Consider the following 17537-nt stretch of genomic DNA (forward strand, 5'->3'; position numbering starts at 1 on the left):
ACAGCTTTCAGTGCTTAATCAGATTTCCTTTTTTTTTATTTTATTTTATTTTATTTTATTTTATTTTTTTTTTGCGGTACGCGGGCCTCTCACCATTGTGGTCTCTCCCGTTGCGGAGCACAGGCTCCGGACGCGCAGGCTCAGCGGCCATGGCTCACGGGCCCAGCTGCTCCGCGGCACGTGGTATCTTCCCGGACCAGGGCACAAACCCTCGTCCCCTGCATCGGCAGGCGGACTCTCAACCACTGTGCCACCAGGGAATCCCCCACATGTAAATTTTTAATGGAGTTCTAGGACCTCCTGATGATGAGGAGTGTCAACCTTAATTTCATATTCATACTTTAGGGATAAAGGCTATTTGGTAACAAAATGATCTCCAGTTAATATAATGTCATGACCAAAGCACCAATAGACACCAGTATAAGATACGAAGTAGAAAAGTGCCCAGCATTGCAGAAAGCAGAGCACAGCTCTACTGTATATAGCACAGGGAACTCTACACAATATTCTGTAATAATCTATATTGGAAAGGAATCTGAAAAAAGAAGAGATAACATATATATGTATAACTAAATCACTTTGCTGTACCCCTAAAACTAACACAACATTGTAAATCAACTATTCTCCAATATAAAATAAAAGTTAAAAAAACCAAAAACAAAAAGCAGTACAGCTTGCCCCTTGCACACAATGGTACAGTCCAATCTGACTTTTAACTCTATGCAAGGCCATTTCTTAAGCTCTCAGAAAGTACAGATTTTCCTAGAGAACCAAAGCATCTGGGGGACCATATCTCATAGTGACTGACTGGCTGACAGTGGGATCAGATTTCTTAGATTAGAATCCTGACTCAGACTTTTAACAGCGCATGGCTTAATGCTCCTGAGCTTCAGTTTGCACATTTTATTACAGTGTGGATAATATCTACCTCTTGGGTGAGGTTGTTATGAAGATAAAATTGGAAAATTCTGTCATTCAGCAAATATTGAATGATGGTCAACTACATTCTCAGTACTCTTTTAATCTGTGGATAGCAGCTCACAAAGAAAATATGCCCTATTTCTGCTGGGTCTTGTTCACCGAAAGTACCCACTAATTCTTAAACCAAAAGAGACCTCCTCGAGAGATTTATCCTTCTCTTCTCTGACTATCCCACATCACATTACAAGGTACCTCCAGAGAGCAGTATGGAATAGAGGGGTGAGGGGAGTCCACATGTGGCTGAATAAGAGCAAGAACGTGTCCTCCAGAGCAGCGCCAGGCAGTGTAACCTTAAAGAAAAGCCAAAATCACTATAAAAGGAGAGCCAAAGCCTCAGTCATAAAACAGACCTGCATCAGGTCCAAGGGGACGGTGAGAGTGGGAATGAGGGTGTTGGGCTGCACCCTGCAGGCCTATAGCCCTGTGCTTTCCCAGCTTCAAGACTGAAGAAAGAGCCCAGAGTCAGCAACATAGACACCAGTGTCTTACTGGATGGGGGAGCTTACACATCTGAAGCAAGGTCCTAGAGTGACACCACACAGTGTGCCATAGAAGGTGGGCAGGACATGGCATCAGTCTTGCTCCTGGGGTGGGGAAGGGGAGATTGCCAGTCATTGGGGGAATTACATCAGTTTGGCTTATTAGTTAGCAGGGAAACTAGGAGAGGGACATGCCCCTCACTGCCCCTTTGATAAGAACAATCACTTGCTGGGGTCTGGGGCAAGTATGAAGGAAGGTCAGTCGTGTGAGCAGGATGTAGGTGAAGCAGTCCCTGGTCCAGCAGGTGATGTACAGAGAACAAGAGAACAGCCATCTTGAGTGGCCTGACCATACAGCGGGTAAGTAGGCTGGTAACTGGTAAAGCAAAGCAAGGCTGATGATTGGGAACCAAGGCTACAAACACTTTTTAGATTAAGTTCAGCAGTGATGATGGTAGGTTAAAGGAAAACCATATAATAATTTAAACACCTTACAATCAGGGACTTTGTTTTATTTACTTTTGTGATGCTACCAAGTAAAAAAAGGCTCATTAAAATAATAACAGTAATAATAATCATAATAGCAACTGCCTTTCATTGAGTGCTTATAACGTGCTAAGCCTTGTAAGAAACACTTCAAATCGCATTTGATCTTTACCACGATCTACTGTTGAACATTTATATTCACATTTATTTATTTCATTACAAAAGGAGATCCTGAGGCTTACACATTTGAGGTGACTCACACAAAGTCACTGGGCTAATTAATAGTGAAGGTGAGATTCAAACTCAGGTCCATGGTCCTACACAGTACTGCCTCTCTAAGGAGTGCAGGTGAGCCAGTGTTGGTTAATACCAACTGCAGCTCTCTGGATCTTAGTTTATTCATGTGTAAAATGGATCTAAATTAACACTACCTTGTGAGATCACTCTGAATGTTCAATGAGCTAATTCATATATAGCACTTATCACAGTGGCACATAAGTACAACAAATAATAGCTATTATTATCATTAGACATATCATTCTGGCTTCCAAATGTTTGCTCTTTAAATGAACATATACATCTTTGTCATAAAATGTTGATACTAGCTTGATTAAGATAATAAAAACATAATAAAAAGTAATTACAACTGGATCATGATAGTAGAAACTCATATTATGTTTTTACCTTGAAGAGAATTAAGTGAATTAAATTTAGTTATGTAAGAAACCACTGTTGCAAACTACTAACATACTTGAATGAATCAATTTTATACTTCTATGTATGAATCCGCTTCTTGATAAATATAAAAACCCACTCAGGACTTGTCTAGTGCTTTATACTTTTAGATAGTCATTCACATACATTGTCTTATTTGAACCTGACCACCACCCTGGGAGTAAGTACAATCTCATTTTTCACAAAGGACTCTGAGCCCCTGAAAGAGAAGAAGCTTGCTGCAGGTGGCATGTCATCCTAATAAATGATCTGAGATTAACTCCAGATCTCCCAACTCTCCATCTACTTTTTAAGCCAGTCTGCAGCTCTGAAATTGGAAAGGACATTGCCGTCCTAGTTGCAATGAATAAAGGCAAGAAGATGGCAAAATAGATCTCTTGTTGTAGGAGAAAAGTTAAAGGTGATTAAAGTTATCCAGATCAACTCAGTTACAAATGTTTAAATGTGCTAGGGATACCCTTGCCCCCTGACTTGTGGCTTGTACTTCTCATGGAGGTGGTTGTTCAGACTGCTCATGGCAGCTCCAAGAAGAATAGAATGGAAAGCAAAAGATGTAATGATTCTGGACCAAATAATACATGTCACAGCCAAGGAGAGTTTCCTTCTCTGTGAAAGACAAATTAATTCTTCCCTTTTAAAATAATAATGACAGCCCCTACCAGTTTCCATCTATTTTTACATAGCACTTATCAGTTGTAAACAAAAAGGCACTGAGCTTGGTTGAAATAAAATTAAATCTGCATTGATGAAAGCACCCTCGAGGCACTCAGCATGATGAAGATGATGAAATCATGAAAAAGCAGATAATTAATAAGAGTCCATGCTTCTTACATTTGGAGAAAAGTTCGACTTATATTCAGAAAAACAATTATTTGCTAAGGAATACGTTAACCTCAATTATTATAATAATATTATAATTGTGTCAGTGTGGTTATTCATTGTGAGCACAATGACCAAAACAGAGCAAAGTTCAATTGAAAGATTATTCTTTTTAAGAATTCAATTCAACCAAAATAATTTCTTCAGACTATTATTTTCTTAGCAGTAACAAAACAGTTCCGCAATCCTAAAACCAAACATTTTCCATTTTCCCATATTGTTTTTAGTCCTTAGTGCACATAATTTGTGTACTGTAAAATTTCAGTTTCTGCCTTTTTAACTTATGACTAGATTACAAGGGCTTTCACATTGTTTTGCTTTCATATATGCTGCTATCTCTGTAGAGCAGGGGTCCTAAACCCTCAGGCCGTGGACCGCCACCGGTCCACAGCCTGGTAGGAACTGGGCCGCACAGCAGGAGGGGAGTGGCGGTGAGCAATTAAGCTTCATCTGCTGCTCCACGTAGCTCCCCATCACTCACGTCACCACTTGAACCATCCTCGTGCCCCCCGCCCCCGTCCGTGGAAAAATTGTCTTCCAGGAAACCGGTCCCTGGTGCCAAAAATGTTGGAGACCACTGCTGTATAGAAGATCTCATCCTTGGGGGTCCATCTATTGTGGTCCTCTTGTTCCTTCAAGAAAGAAACTGCCTTTGTGATGTTTTCCTTAATTCCCCTTAAAAAGTCATTCAACCAGCAGTACAAGAGTGTTCCCTTTTCTCCACACCCTCTCCAGCATTTATTGTCTCTAGATTTTTTGATGATGGCCATTCTGACTGGTGTGAGATGATATCTCATTGTAGTTTTGATTCGCATTTCTCTAATGATTAATGATGTTGAGCATCTTTGCATGTGTTTGTTGGCAATCTGTATATCTTCTTTGGAGAAATGTCTATGTAGGTCTTTTGCCCATTTTTGGATTGGGTTGTTTGCTTTTTTGTTATTGAGCTGCATGAGCTGCTTGTAAATTTTGGAGATTAATCCTTTGTCAGTTGCTTCATTTGTGAATAGTTTCTCCCATTCTGAGAGTTGTGCATAGGACACCAGCACACAGGGGCTCATATACCATAAAAAGATACATGAAAAGGAACTTCAATGTGGGCTGCTGTTGAAATTATGGGTGGTGTTTGCCCAGAAAGCGGGGATCCAGGGCCTTAGCCCTGAATCCTCACTTCCTTTGAGCCAGCTTTTTGTAATATGCTGAGACAGAGATCATTGCAAAAGGGAAACTCAAAGCAAGAATTACTGATTTCATCAACTCACCCATATTTATTGAGCTCCTGCTAAGTGCTGATCACTGAGACTATAAAGATGATGACACACAGTTTCTAAGTCCTTACTCTTAAGAATGCAGAGTGAGAGGAACCACAGTAAACAATTAATAACAATAATGAGGATGTTAATGCAACGTGATAATGCTAAGAATACATGGGCCAGGCACTACTGGAGCAGAAAAAGTTTGCAGCTTAGACAAGGAGGAAGTCAACTATGCTTCCCATAGGAAAAGACACTTCAGCTGATTCACAAAGGAGAAGTAAAAGTTAAGTAGGTGAGGAGAGTACGTGTGTGTGTATAAGTGTGTGTGTTTACACAGGCATGTTGGTGTAGAAATAGTGATGGGAAGCAGAAAGCTCCAGATAGAAGGAAAAACATATGAGAAGTCCCAGAGGAAAGAGAGCTTACATGTATTTGGGCAACTGCTAATAAATTACTTTATGAGATTCAAGAATTAAAGAGGTCCCTCTATATCAGGCCAAGGTAACTGGTCTTTTACTAAAAATTGAGGGAAGCAACTGAAGAAGGTTAAGCCTAAGAATATTAGCAGTGAGAAATTGCTCACCATAGCAGTTGGTGTCTCATATAGACCATTTCCCTAAAAAGTTCCCCACCTACTCCCTCTTGTTCTGGGAAATAACAGGTCACAGAAAATCCTCTGCTTATACTAGTGAACAGTCCTTCCTCTTTTGAAATGTCCCCAAACTGCTTGCTTGTCCCCTTGCAGCCAAAGACTGCCAAACGTAACAAAGAGCAATTAGAAAATCTTTTCCAAACTCTCAACTTAGTAGAATGCTAGCCAATCAGAGATTATCTTAGTGTTTCCTTTTATTACTCTAGAAAACTGACTCTCCTTTCTATACCTTTGAAACTCTGCTGAAACAAAAGTGACAGCTGATGGGTCCCTCTCCAAAACTTTATGATACACAGCCTGTGTTAATTTTGTCCTGGACTTACTTTTGTCTTTGACATCAGAGATGCCATAGAATAGAAAGTAGCCTGAGGATGAGGGAGTGGTTAGACTAAAGGCAAGAAAACAAATGAGGATGCTGATGCTGTAATCCTGGTGAGGAAAAGAGGGAGGAAGGAGGGAGGGAAGGAAGGAAAGGGAAGGATGGATGGAGGGGACCTTAGCCAAGGAATGTCAGTAGAGATTAAAAGAAACAGATGGATTCAACAACTGCTAAGAAGGATGAAAAGAAGTTTCTGATTTCCAGATAGGAATAACATTCTCTAAATGAATGTCAGCCAGAACATGGTCTGTCCCTAAATAATCAAACTATGCTTTTTAAAACAATAAGTGGAGGAAAGACTATAAGCCATTTTCAAAAAATAAAAATACCATGAACTGAATGGATACAAAATAAACCCACAAGATTTTTAAAGTAGGCCCTCCAATGTTAGAACAAAGATAAAGATGTGCAGGATTCCTGCTCATAGGTCCTCATATGCAAGAAGAGCTGTCAGGTCAGGCGGCCTGGGAATCACCTACAGCCACAAACAGGAGGCTCCTGGAGCAGAGGAAGAGTGAGACTCTCAGCCAGCACCCCTGGCGTTCAGGGCAGAATTCACTGACCAGGTCACAAGTTATTAAATCCTCAGGATGAATCAGAAGTGATGACACGCGGGAGTTAGATTTTCTCTCTCCTCCATTTCAAGGGTTCCCCTTACAATTGTGATGACCTTACTATTCTGCTTGTCCTTTTTCCTGCTCAGCTAGTTGCTTTTGCCCTCCTAGATTGTGAGCCCCTTGGAGGCAGAACACGGAATCTGTACTTTCTCACTCTCTGCCTCCTTTTCCACTTCTCTTTTTCTGCTTCTCAGCTTCTCTGTCTCTCTCTTTGCCTCTTCTCTGCCACCATCTCTACCTCTTCCTGAGCATCCAAAAGCTTCCTTTGGTCCCTCCTACAGCATCTTTACCAGCTCTCCTAGAAGGCATGGGACTGAAACCACGACTTTAAATAACTTATTTTTTTGTTTTCATCTCTCGCCTGATGACGAGCACATCTGTGCAATTCAGCTTAGGCTCTCTTTTGGCATTCTAGGCACACAAGTGCGCACACACACACACACACACACAAAATCTGTGACCTTCTACTTACTTAATTAGCTCTTTAAAGAGAATCTCATGGACAAGAACTATGTGATTATATTTGTATCCCTAGCATCCAGCATAGCTCCTGATACCTAGGAGGTACTTAACCAATATTTGTCAAATGAATGCTTAATAAATGTTTAATAAATGCAGAAAATCTTAACTAATGAAGAATATGAGTCAGGCATCCCTGAAGCAAATAGAGTAATTAAGTACTAAACTGTGAAAATGATTAGAGGAAGTATAAACAAATCAATGCCCCACAAATTTTCCATCACAGTGAACATGGGTAATCAGGGCATCTCTGGGTTTCAGTGGGAGATGGCAACTGTGGATAGTCTGACTCCCTGCATATGAAGTATCATTCCCACATAAAACTATGTCAGCTCATTCAAAAAATATTTAGCAAATAAAGTACACTCAGAGATTAAGATGGATGAAGTAAAGGTCCTCTACCATTTTTCCTTGCCCGTTAAACTCTCTGAGTTGGGGAGAAAGGAGTTGCTCTCTCTAAGGGCAGTAATGCAAGAGGCCACTGCATGTATGGGTCCCTCTGCAAGATTCAGGCTCCTTACATATCAGAAATGAACTGCTTCCCCCATCCAAAAAAATACTCAAGTTTTTCTCAATCACCCCAGTCCAGGGAAAATTCAGCAGACATATGGTAGAGTCTCCCTCAAAATTCATTCCCTGAAGGCATGAGTTCTTTGAACAATTTGAGAAACTGGCACAAACTGGAAAGGAGGTTGACGGTTGGAAATGTAAATATGAAATTTTAATGAGGGCTCTTCCTTCTCACCTAAAAGGAGATGGTAAATATTTCATGCCCTGCTCAACGTGGCTTCAAGCATCAGGTACCATTAATGAGATAGTCATCATCTTCTCCAAACAGCTAGAACTGGTTTGTGATATTTCATAATACCTGAACCTAGCCCACCTTTGCCACTCCACACAGCAAACACTCAAGCTTCCAGGGTCAAAAAGATCACAATCATCTTAAGAATATGCTGCATTTTGTTTCTTCCTTTGGTCCAGTATTTTTGGCATGTTAGAACAAAGCTCCAATTGATTGGAATATGCAGAAAACAGAAAGCAACTTTTGATGAAATAGACTGCAATTAATTGAAATTTTTACTTCATCCAATGTTCTTAGAAATCTATTTTGCTTGCAATGAGCTACTTTGATCATAGTGACTCTTCTAAGCCCAAGAAAGGGCTGGCATAGTGGTAAAGAAGTGAATACAGCAAGAGACAAGCATAGAAACAGAAAGAAAACTTCAGGAAATTACAAGAGTCAACAGGGAGTGGGAAACCTTTCCCGGAGTCAAAACCAGGATCTAGGACAACAAATCCCAAAACGGCCATGTCAGGAAGGTGGCTTTGGAGAAAAAAAGCAAAAACAGTAGGAGTGTTACATACCAAGTCAGGTGACCCAAAGAATTTCATTCTTCTAGGCAAGAGCAGAAGACAGCAGGCCCAGGGTGGGAAAATGTAGAGTGAACAAGAATAAAATGAGAGCAGGCTTTGTTCAGCTGACTGATGTAAGGCAAGATTCAATCCTGTGTACCAATAGCCTTGAAGGGAACCAGGAATCCCCTAAAACCTAAGAAACTCAAGGATAAGTGCCCTGCAGTGCCCACCTAAGGACCCAAGGACCAGGTCATTGACCCCAAGGGCAGTTAACAAAGTAAATAAGCCCACAGTTTCTGGTCTATCTCTAGATGTATGATCTTGGGAAAATTAGTCAACCTTTCTAAACCTCAGTTATGGGATTTAATAGTACCTGGCCCATGTGTGACTACCTCCCTAAATGCACACAAGGTGTTGTTTCCAACCTGATTTTGTTCCCAAACCATTTGTAATGTTAGCTCTCCACCCTGTATATCTCCTTCACAAACAAAACAAAACAAAAACCAGAAAAAAGCAATAACTTTTTTTGAAATTACTGCTTCTCTTTCCAAGTGTAAGAAATAGCTACTTAGACTATCATCTGACTGATTCTGGCAAGAGGAATGAAAGCCAACAACACCTGGATATTTAAAGAGGTGCTGAGAGCCAATTAGAAAATACACCAGGGCTGAGCCTCTCTCCTTTTTGCAACCTCCTCCAGCCTCTAGGTGGCGCCCTGTCCACTTGCCGGTGTCCAGTGCCTTCTGCCTACCTCCTTCCCCCTCAGCGAAATTAGAAAAAGACCACATGAACGTCATTTATAGGAGAGTGTGCAAGTCTAGGGTTACTTCTTTCACATCAGATATGTGTTCTAAGCTTTATCTCAGATGAGGAATAAAAGGGATATTAAACATTTCAGAAATTTAAAAGGAGATATATTGCTAAAACCATAGCAGTCATAGCTAATCGCCAAAGACTACTCTGCCGACCACTAAGGCTGGTCCCAGCTCAACCTATGGAAAATAATTCAATCTTCCTTTAATAAATCAGAATCATTCATAGTCTCAAATTTATCACTCAGAATATTAGACATTTTATTAAAGGGAAATGGCGACTGTGTGATAATTCTAGGTCATAGCCTGGAAGTTCCTCTTCAGAGAAAAACGACAATATTAAACGATAATAGTCTCATCTGACCTTTTCTCCTAAAACTGAAAACAAAACCATTTAGTCAACTGAGGAATCCAGTTCAATGGTGTTTTCCTTAGTTTGGACCTTTCCTGTGATCCATAGCAAAAGGGGTCTCCATCTATTCTTATTTACAAAACTCATTACCCAACAAACCAAAAATGGCCTCCCATGCAAGCTGACCTGAAAACCTTCCTGACTGCAACTTGATAAGAAACATTGAATCAATTAAATCCAAGCATAGTGTCCTGAACTGAGTTTTATGGCTGGTAACATGAGCAGCCCGACTCTTCTGTGCTTTTCAATTAGTTGGGAAGGTGGAGGCAGCCTCCTAGCTCGGGTTTGGAACTCGCTGAGGCTCCTCTGGTGGGTGCGGCGGGTAATTAGTGGGCACATGGCAGAACAGTTGGTTCCGCAGCACGCAGCTGTGGGAATCAAAACCGCAGAACTCCCACCTCCAACCACGTCTCCTCTCTTCTTGAGTTTGCTGCATCGAATGTAATTCCAGGCATCAGGGGAAAAGTGCATAATGAAAGATGGGGAGTCCGTGCATGTCTGCCTTTATTCTGAGTTTTGAAAATTGGCTTTTTTATTAGGAAGCCAATGTACCAGAGAGCCTCAGGGAGGTCAAGCAAACAGAGGCCAGAGCCCTGGGGCCAGAAGGGTCCCCTCCCTCCGTGATTCAGCCTTTGCAAATGACAGCTCTTCTCATTTCACACCCCAGGAGCAGCAGGTGATGGATCGAAAGGGTAGCGAGTGACAAGCTGCTGTAAGAATAACAGTTCAAAGTTGGAGCATTTGAGCCAGACTACCGATCGTGGGCGAGTTGGAGAGACGGACTGAATCTCAATGTATAGAGGCCCTCAACTCTGTAGTGAAGATTATAATATGAGCACCAAGTATACTGAGCATCTATTATGTGTCAGATTGTTAAACCTCATTAAGTTGTGACTTAAATTATTTTATTGGATAAGGAAAGAAGGGTTCAGAGGGGTGAAATAGCTTACTCAAAGTCACATGAGGAGAAGGGGTTGAAGGTGGTCCTTAGACCGAGGCCTGCCTGCATGTGGCCCTTTATATCAAAGCCAATCACTATAATCCTTGGAAAACACAAACTCAAGAGCATTCTGAGGCCCAGGGGGGCCCAGTGTTCTTGCCAACTCAACCTCCTAGAAGGTTCAGTTTTAGGAGATGTGCTTTTCGAAAGGAAAACCAAAAATAAATAGATTATGGCCATCCAAGAAGCTATACTTACTCTCTTTTGGGCCTAATTGCAATTAGCACATAAACTCAGCCTCCAATTATGATGTATTTAGCACTGGAAATTAAATTCATTAATTATTGTGAAGCCACCACTGAAATGTTACAGCAAGTCCATTCTCTGAATAAAGTATTTTAAAATTAATGACATACTTATTTCTGCTTATTAACAATTTAATAGCTATGCATTAAGCATTTTGAATTAAGCGAAAAAGAAAAAGGTTGGATAGAGAATTGGGAGATAATCAAATCAGCAGCACCCTCAACTGGAAAGCAATAGAATCAAGACCTCTAGAGAGAACTGTCTTCTGTCTTCCTAGGAGTTCAAACATGAGAATAAAGTTTAGCCTACCCTTAGTCCAGTACACAAAGTTCACTGCACTATGTGGTAAGGATAGAGGTGTGCTTAGGATGCTATGAGAACTCAGAGGAGGATTTGGAGGAATCACACTGGGAGAGACAAGGAAGACTTCCTGGAGGAGGAGGTTGAACCAGTTATTTAAAGATTGTAACAGTTGACCAGTCCAAGAAGTAAGAGGGAGGAAAGGAGAGTAGATCATTCCAGAGAGGCACCCAAACATGAAAACATGCACGCAGGCTGTAAGTAGGAAACTGTGTGCCATGTTGTTCCTACAACCAGTTTGGTAAACCAGTTGTATAACTATTAGATCTGGGGGAGAGTTAAGCAGAGAAGACACCATGGAGAGTCTTAAATCAATGAATGTTAATAAGTCTGGACTTTATCTCATCAGACAACATTTTTCCATCATTGTGCTCACCAACCAGGAAACAAATTGGCATTTCACAACCAGGAGTGAGACAGTTCATAAGCGATGTATTACTAATAAAAATATAAATAACTAAGATTTTTACATGATTAACTTTTTATAAATTACAAATTCAAAGTTAGTCTTATAATGATATTCATAACCCTTAGTTACTCACTGTTCTATACATTTTCTTGAGTTGCAGTGAAAAAGAGAACATTGAAGAAGCATGCCAAGAAGCAGTCATAACAAGATCAAGGTGCCTATGGGAAAATCTCCCATGTGAACAGCATCTGTCATGTGACTCTGTGAAGAAAATGTTGACAATGTCTACAGTAGTGGTGGGATGTCCCTGAGGAACTGTTAGCTGAGTTTTATTACCATGCTTTCCTTGGAAAAGTTGTCATTGTCTGGTATGCCACCTCATCCTACATAGAACTTCCTCTCCCCTTCTGGACAGCTCTCGTCATCAATTTTGTTCAGTCAATCTCAGCATCTAGAACAATACTTAAGACCAGAAGATGTTCATGTATTTTGGTTATTGGATTAATAAACTAGGGCTAAATTTCCTAGTACCAATCATCTGTCATCTGGAGCCTTGCTTGTTATGCAGCACTATATAGTGACAATAGATAACTGATTCAAAAGTTGACACCGAATGTGAGTTCTGATAGAGCAAAAGTTTAAAGTATATGGAATTGGTTTTGGAAATAGTTAGTAGGCATCAAGGAAATTTTTGTAGGAAGTATTATGGACTGAATATATGTTTCTCCCCAAAATTCATATGTTGAAATCCTAACCCCTAAGGTGATGGTATTAAGAGGTGGGGCCCTTGAGGTAATCAGGTCATAAGGGTGGACCCCTGATGAAAGGGATTAATGTCCTTATAAAAGAGAACCCAGACAGCTCTCTCACTCCTTCCACCATATGAAGACTCACAGAGAAGACAGCCATCTCTGAATCAGGAAGCAAGGCTTCACCAGACACCAAATCTTGATCTTAGCCTTCCAGCCTCCAGAACAGTGAGAAATTTCTGTTGTTTATAAGGTACCCAGCCTATGGTACATTGTCATAGCAGCCCAAACTAAGACAGGAAGCTAGAAAATACTGAGGAAACTATTTTAGAATGTTAGAAAAATCCCGAGAAATTATTAGACAAGGTTGGAAAATGATAAGAAATCTACTATAAGAAGCTAGATAAATGGTCAGTTTATGGTGTGGTGAAACATTTGGTAACCTCATATCCTTGGCTAAACCATTACATTTATAAATCCAATCACAGAGACAGCATCAGTCCTAGAACTAGATATCTACAAAAAACTATCTGTCTTGGGTGGTTTAACAAGAAGGTCAAAGTCCTTGTGAATTTTCTGACACAGTATGTATTGTAGCATAAACTCTGGGATAAGAGTCTTTCAGGAAAACAGTCATTGAGCCCTGACCCTGCCACTGACTCTGTAATCTAAGACTTGCCACCTGACCTCTCTGTGCCCACATTACTTCATCTGTAACCTGGGCACTGGGGAGATGGGTGGACAAGGAAGAATGTGCATAATGCACTTGAATCTGTTCTCCAACTGAGTATAAAGAGCACTCTGTAGCCAGGAAAGGAAAGCCACCCAGAAAGTCAAACAAAAGCCTTTCTCTGAAAAATGAGGGATATCTTATGCAACCGACTGCTCTGAGCTATCAGAGAAATTTAAAAAGAATTGAGAATTCATTTTACAACAAAAAAAGATCAAATGTAAGAGACAACAGAATGGGTGGAAAAGAGTGTGAGGAGCTAAGGAGGAAAATTGAGGAGAAAAATGATATAATTGCAGAAATTTATACTGAATTAGAAGCAAAAAATATACTACATATAATGCTAAAGAAAATGGCAAGGAGATTATCAAAGATATGTAAGAAAAAACAAAACAAGAAACACAAAATACAGGTCACTGGTGTTTCCTGAAAAGACAATAGAATGAAATGAAACAAAGTAAACTTGAAAGATAATTTTAGTCATAACTATTTATCTATGTTTAGAATAAAAATCTGAAAAAATTGAAAGTTAATTTTTAACTGGATAGTGGAATTTCAGGTGATTTTTATTACTTTTCTCCCTTCCTATATTTCAAAATTTTTCTACAAAAAAGTCTCTTTTTGTAGTCACAAAAAGCAATGAGAGTTTGATATATGGCCTTTATCATGTTGAGGAAAGTTCTCTCCATGCCTACTTTCTGCAGGGTTTGAATCATAAATGGATGTTGAATTTTGTCAAAAGCTTTCTCTGCATCTATTGAGATGATCATATAGTTTTTCTCCTTCAATTTGTTAATATAGTGTATCACGTTGACTGATTTGCATATATTGAAGAATCCTTGCATTCCTGGAATAAACCCCACCTGATCATGGTGTATGATCCTTTTAATGTGCTGTTGGATTCTGTTTGCTAGTATTATATTGAGGATTTTTGTATCTATGTTCATCAGTGATATTGGCCTGTAGTTTTCTTTCTTTGTGACATCCTTGTCTGGTTTTGTTATCAAGGTGATGGTGGCCTCATAGAATGAGTTTGGGAGTATTCCTCCATCTGCTATATTTTGGAAGAGTTTGAGAAGGAAAGTTGTTATCTCTTCTCTAAATGTTTGATAGAATTCACCTGTGAAGCCATCTGGTCCTGGGCTTTTGTTTGCTGGAAGATTTTTAATCACAGTTTCAATTTCAGTGCTTGTGATTGGTCTGTTCATATTTTCTATTTCTTCTTGATTCAGTCTTGGCACGTTGTACACTTCTAAGAATTTGTCCATTTCTTCCACAGCCAACATCCTCAATGATGAAAAACTGAAAGCATTTTGACTAAGATCAGGAACAAGACAAGGTTGCCCACTCTCACCACTCTTATTCAACATAGTTTTGGAAGTTTTAGCCACAGCAATCAGAGAAGAAAAGGAAATAAAAGGAATCCAAATCGGAAAAGAAGAAGTAAACTGCCACTGTTTGCAGATGACATGATACTATACATAGAGAATCCTAAAGATGCTACCAGAAAACTACTAGAGCTAATCAACGAATTTGGTAAAGTAGCAGGACACAAAATTAATGCACAGAAATCTCTGGCATTCCTATACACTAATGATGAAAAATCTGAAAGTGAAATCAAGAAAACACTCCCATTTACCATTGCAACAAAAAGAATAAAATATCTAGGAATAAACCTACCTAAGGAGACAAAAGACCTGTATGCAGAAAATTATAAGACACTGATGAAAGAAATTAAAGATGATACAAATAGATGGAGAGATATACCATGTTCTTGGATTGGAAGAATCAACATTGTGAAAATAACTCTACTACCCAAAGCAATCTACAGATTCAATGCAATCCCTATCAAACTACCACTGGCATTTTTCACAGAACTAGAACAAAAAATATCACAATTTGTATGGAAACACAAAAGACTCCGAATAGCCAAAGCAATCTTGAGAACAAAAAAACGGAGCTGGAGATATCAGGCTGCCTGACTTCAGACTATACTACAAAGCTACAGTAATCAAGACAGTATGGTACTGGCACAAAAACAGAAAGATAGATCAATGGAACAGGAGAGAAAGCCCAGAGGTAAACCCATGCACATATGGTCACCTTATCTTTGATAAAGGAGACAGGAATGTACAGTGGAGAAAGGACAGCCTCTTCAGTAAGTGGTGCTGGGGAAACTGGACAGGTACATTTAAAAGTATGAGATTAGATCACTCCCTAACACCATACACAAAAATAAGCTCCAAATGGATTAAAGACCTAAATGTAAGGCCAGAAACTATCAAACTCTTAGAGGAAAACATAGGCAGAACACTCTATGACATAAATCACAGCAAGATCCTTTCTGACCCACCTCCTAGAGAAATGGAAGTAAAAACAAAAATAAACAAATGGGACCTAATGAAACTTCAAAGCTTTTGTACAGCAAAGGAAACCATAAACAAGACCAAAAGACAATCCTCAGAATGGGAGAAAATATTTGCAAATGCAGCAACTGAGAAAGGATTAATCTCCAAAATTTATAAGCAGCTCATGCAGCTCAATATCAAAAAAACAAACAACCCAATCCAAAAATGGGCAGAAGACCTAAATAGACATTTCTCCAAAGATGATATGCAGACTACCAACAAACACATGAAAGAATGCTCAACATCATTAATCATTAGAGAAATGAGAATCAAAACTACAATGAGATATCATCTCACACCAGTCAGAATGGCCATCATCAAAAAATCTAGAAACAATAATTGCTGGAGAGGGTGTGGAGAAAAGGGAACACTCTTGCACTGTTGGTGGGAATGTGAATTGTTACAGCCACTATGGAGAACAGCATGGAGGTTCCTTAAAAAACTACAAATAGAAGTCCCATACGACCCAGCAATCCCACTACTGGGCATATACCCTGAGAAAACCATAATTCAAAAAGAATCATGTACTACAATGTTCATTGCAGCTCTATTTACAATAGCCCAGAGATGAAAACAACCTAAGTGCCCATCATCAGATGAATGGATAAAGAAGATGTGGCACGTATATACAATGGAATATTACTCAGCCATAAAAAGAAACGAAATTGAGCTATTTTTAATGAGGTGGATAGACCTAGAGTCTGCCATACAGAGTGAAGTAAGTCAGAAAGAGAAAGACAAATACCATATGCTAAAACATATATATGGAATTTAAGAAAAAATAATGTCATGAAGAACCTAGAGGTAAGACAGGAATAAAGATACAGACCTACTAGAGAATGGACTTGAGGATATGGGGAGTGGGAATGGTAAGCTGTGACAAAGCGAGAGAGAGGCATGGACATACATACACTACCAAATATAAGGTAGATAGCTCGTGGGAAGCAGCCGCATAGCACAGGGAGATCAGCTAGGTGATTTTTGGCCACCTGGAGGGGTGGGATAGGGAGGGTTGGAGGGAGGGAGACGAAAGAGGGAAGAGATATGGGAACATATGTATATGTATAACATATGTATATATTCACTTTGTTATAAAGCAGAAATTAACACACCATTGTGAAGCAATTATACTCCAATAAAGATGTAAAAAAAAAAAAAACAAGCAACGAGAGCTCTTGTAACCTTAGCACGTTGCTCCAAGGTACCCTGGAGGCTCAATCAAAGGCAAACCAGACCATTGTAGAATTACACCACTTCAATGAAAGCAGTCTTTGTTCACCTCCAAGATAGCTTGTGTGGTTCAGCCATGCTATTTCCTCTTTAAAATCAGACAGCATTGGAAAGATTATTGTCAAGGTCTGTTTTTCTTCTCAAACAGATGCACCCTATGGTCTTTCATTACCAACTATGCCAAAGAAAACGTCCCCAAATTTCTAGAACCCAGATAAGGTTAGCATTTAGCCCACACCATTTCTTAGTTTTATCTCTTCCTTCTGTCCAGAATGATAGATGAAAGTTTCTGAGTGCAGAGACAGTGTTGTAAACCTCTCTCACCTGTTTCACACTGCCTAGCACAGTTTAAGAAACAGAGACAATTCTCTAAATCTTTCTGAAATAGATGCCAGTTATCAAGCCAGTTACGTTTCTCCACTTCAAATCTGAACCAAGACACCAAGTGCAAGACAACATAGTTCTTTTTGCTCCTAGATGGAAATAAATGTTTGCTTTATTTAAATCTCCAAAGAGCCAGCAGCATTGCTTTTTCTGCAGTCCAAAAGAGAGCAATAATATAGGGCACATGAATGTTCCATGTTCACACTTGGTTCCTTTGTGAACTCTAACTAGTAAAGATCAATGACAACAGAAGAGGCTTGCTCTGCAAACCATCTAGTGGAATATACAGAAGCTATTAGGAATGGTCATTAAATTTCACACACGCAGAAGGTCTATCTCTGTGATCCTTCTCAAAGGGAGTTCTGGGGTTATCTGATGCCCATCCTTTTTCAGTTCCAGATAAATGAGTTGGTGGGTTTCATTTGTCAGAGAAAGCTTTATACTTCAGTTCAAAGAAA

Source organism: Lipotes vexillifer, unplaced genomic scaffold, assembly GCF_000442215.2.
Source record: "Lipotes vexillifer unplaced genomic scaffold, Lipotes_vexillifer_v1.1 scaffold3, whole genome shotgun sequence".
NCBI lineage: Eukaryota > Metazoa > Chordata > Mammalia > Artiodactyla > Lipotidae > Lipotes > Lipotes vexillifer.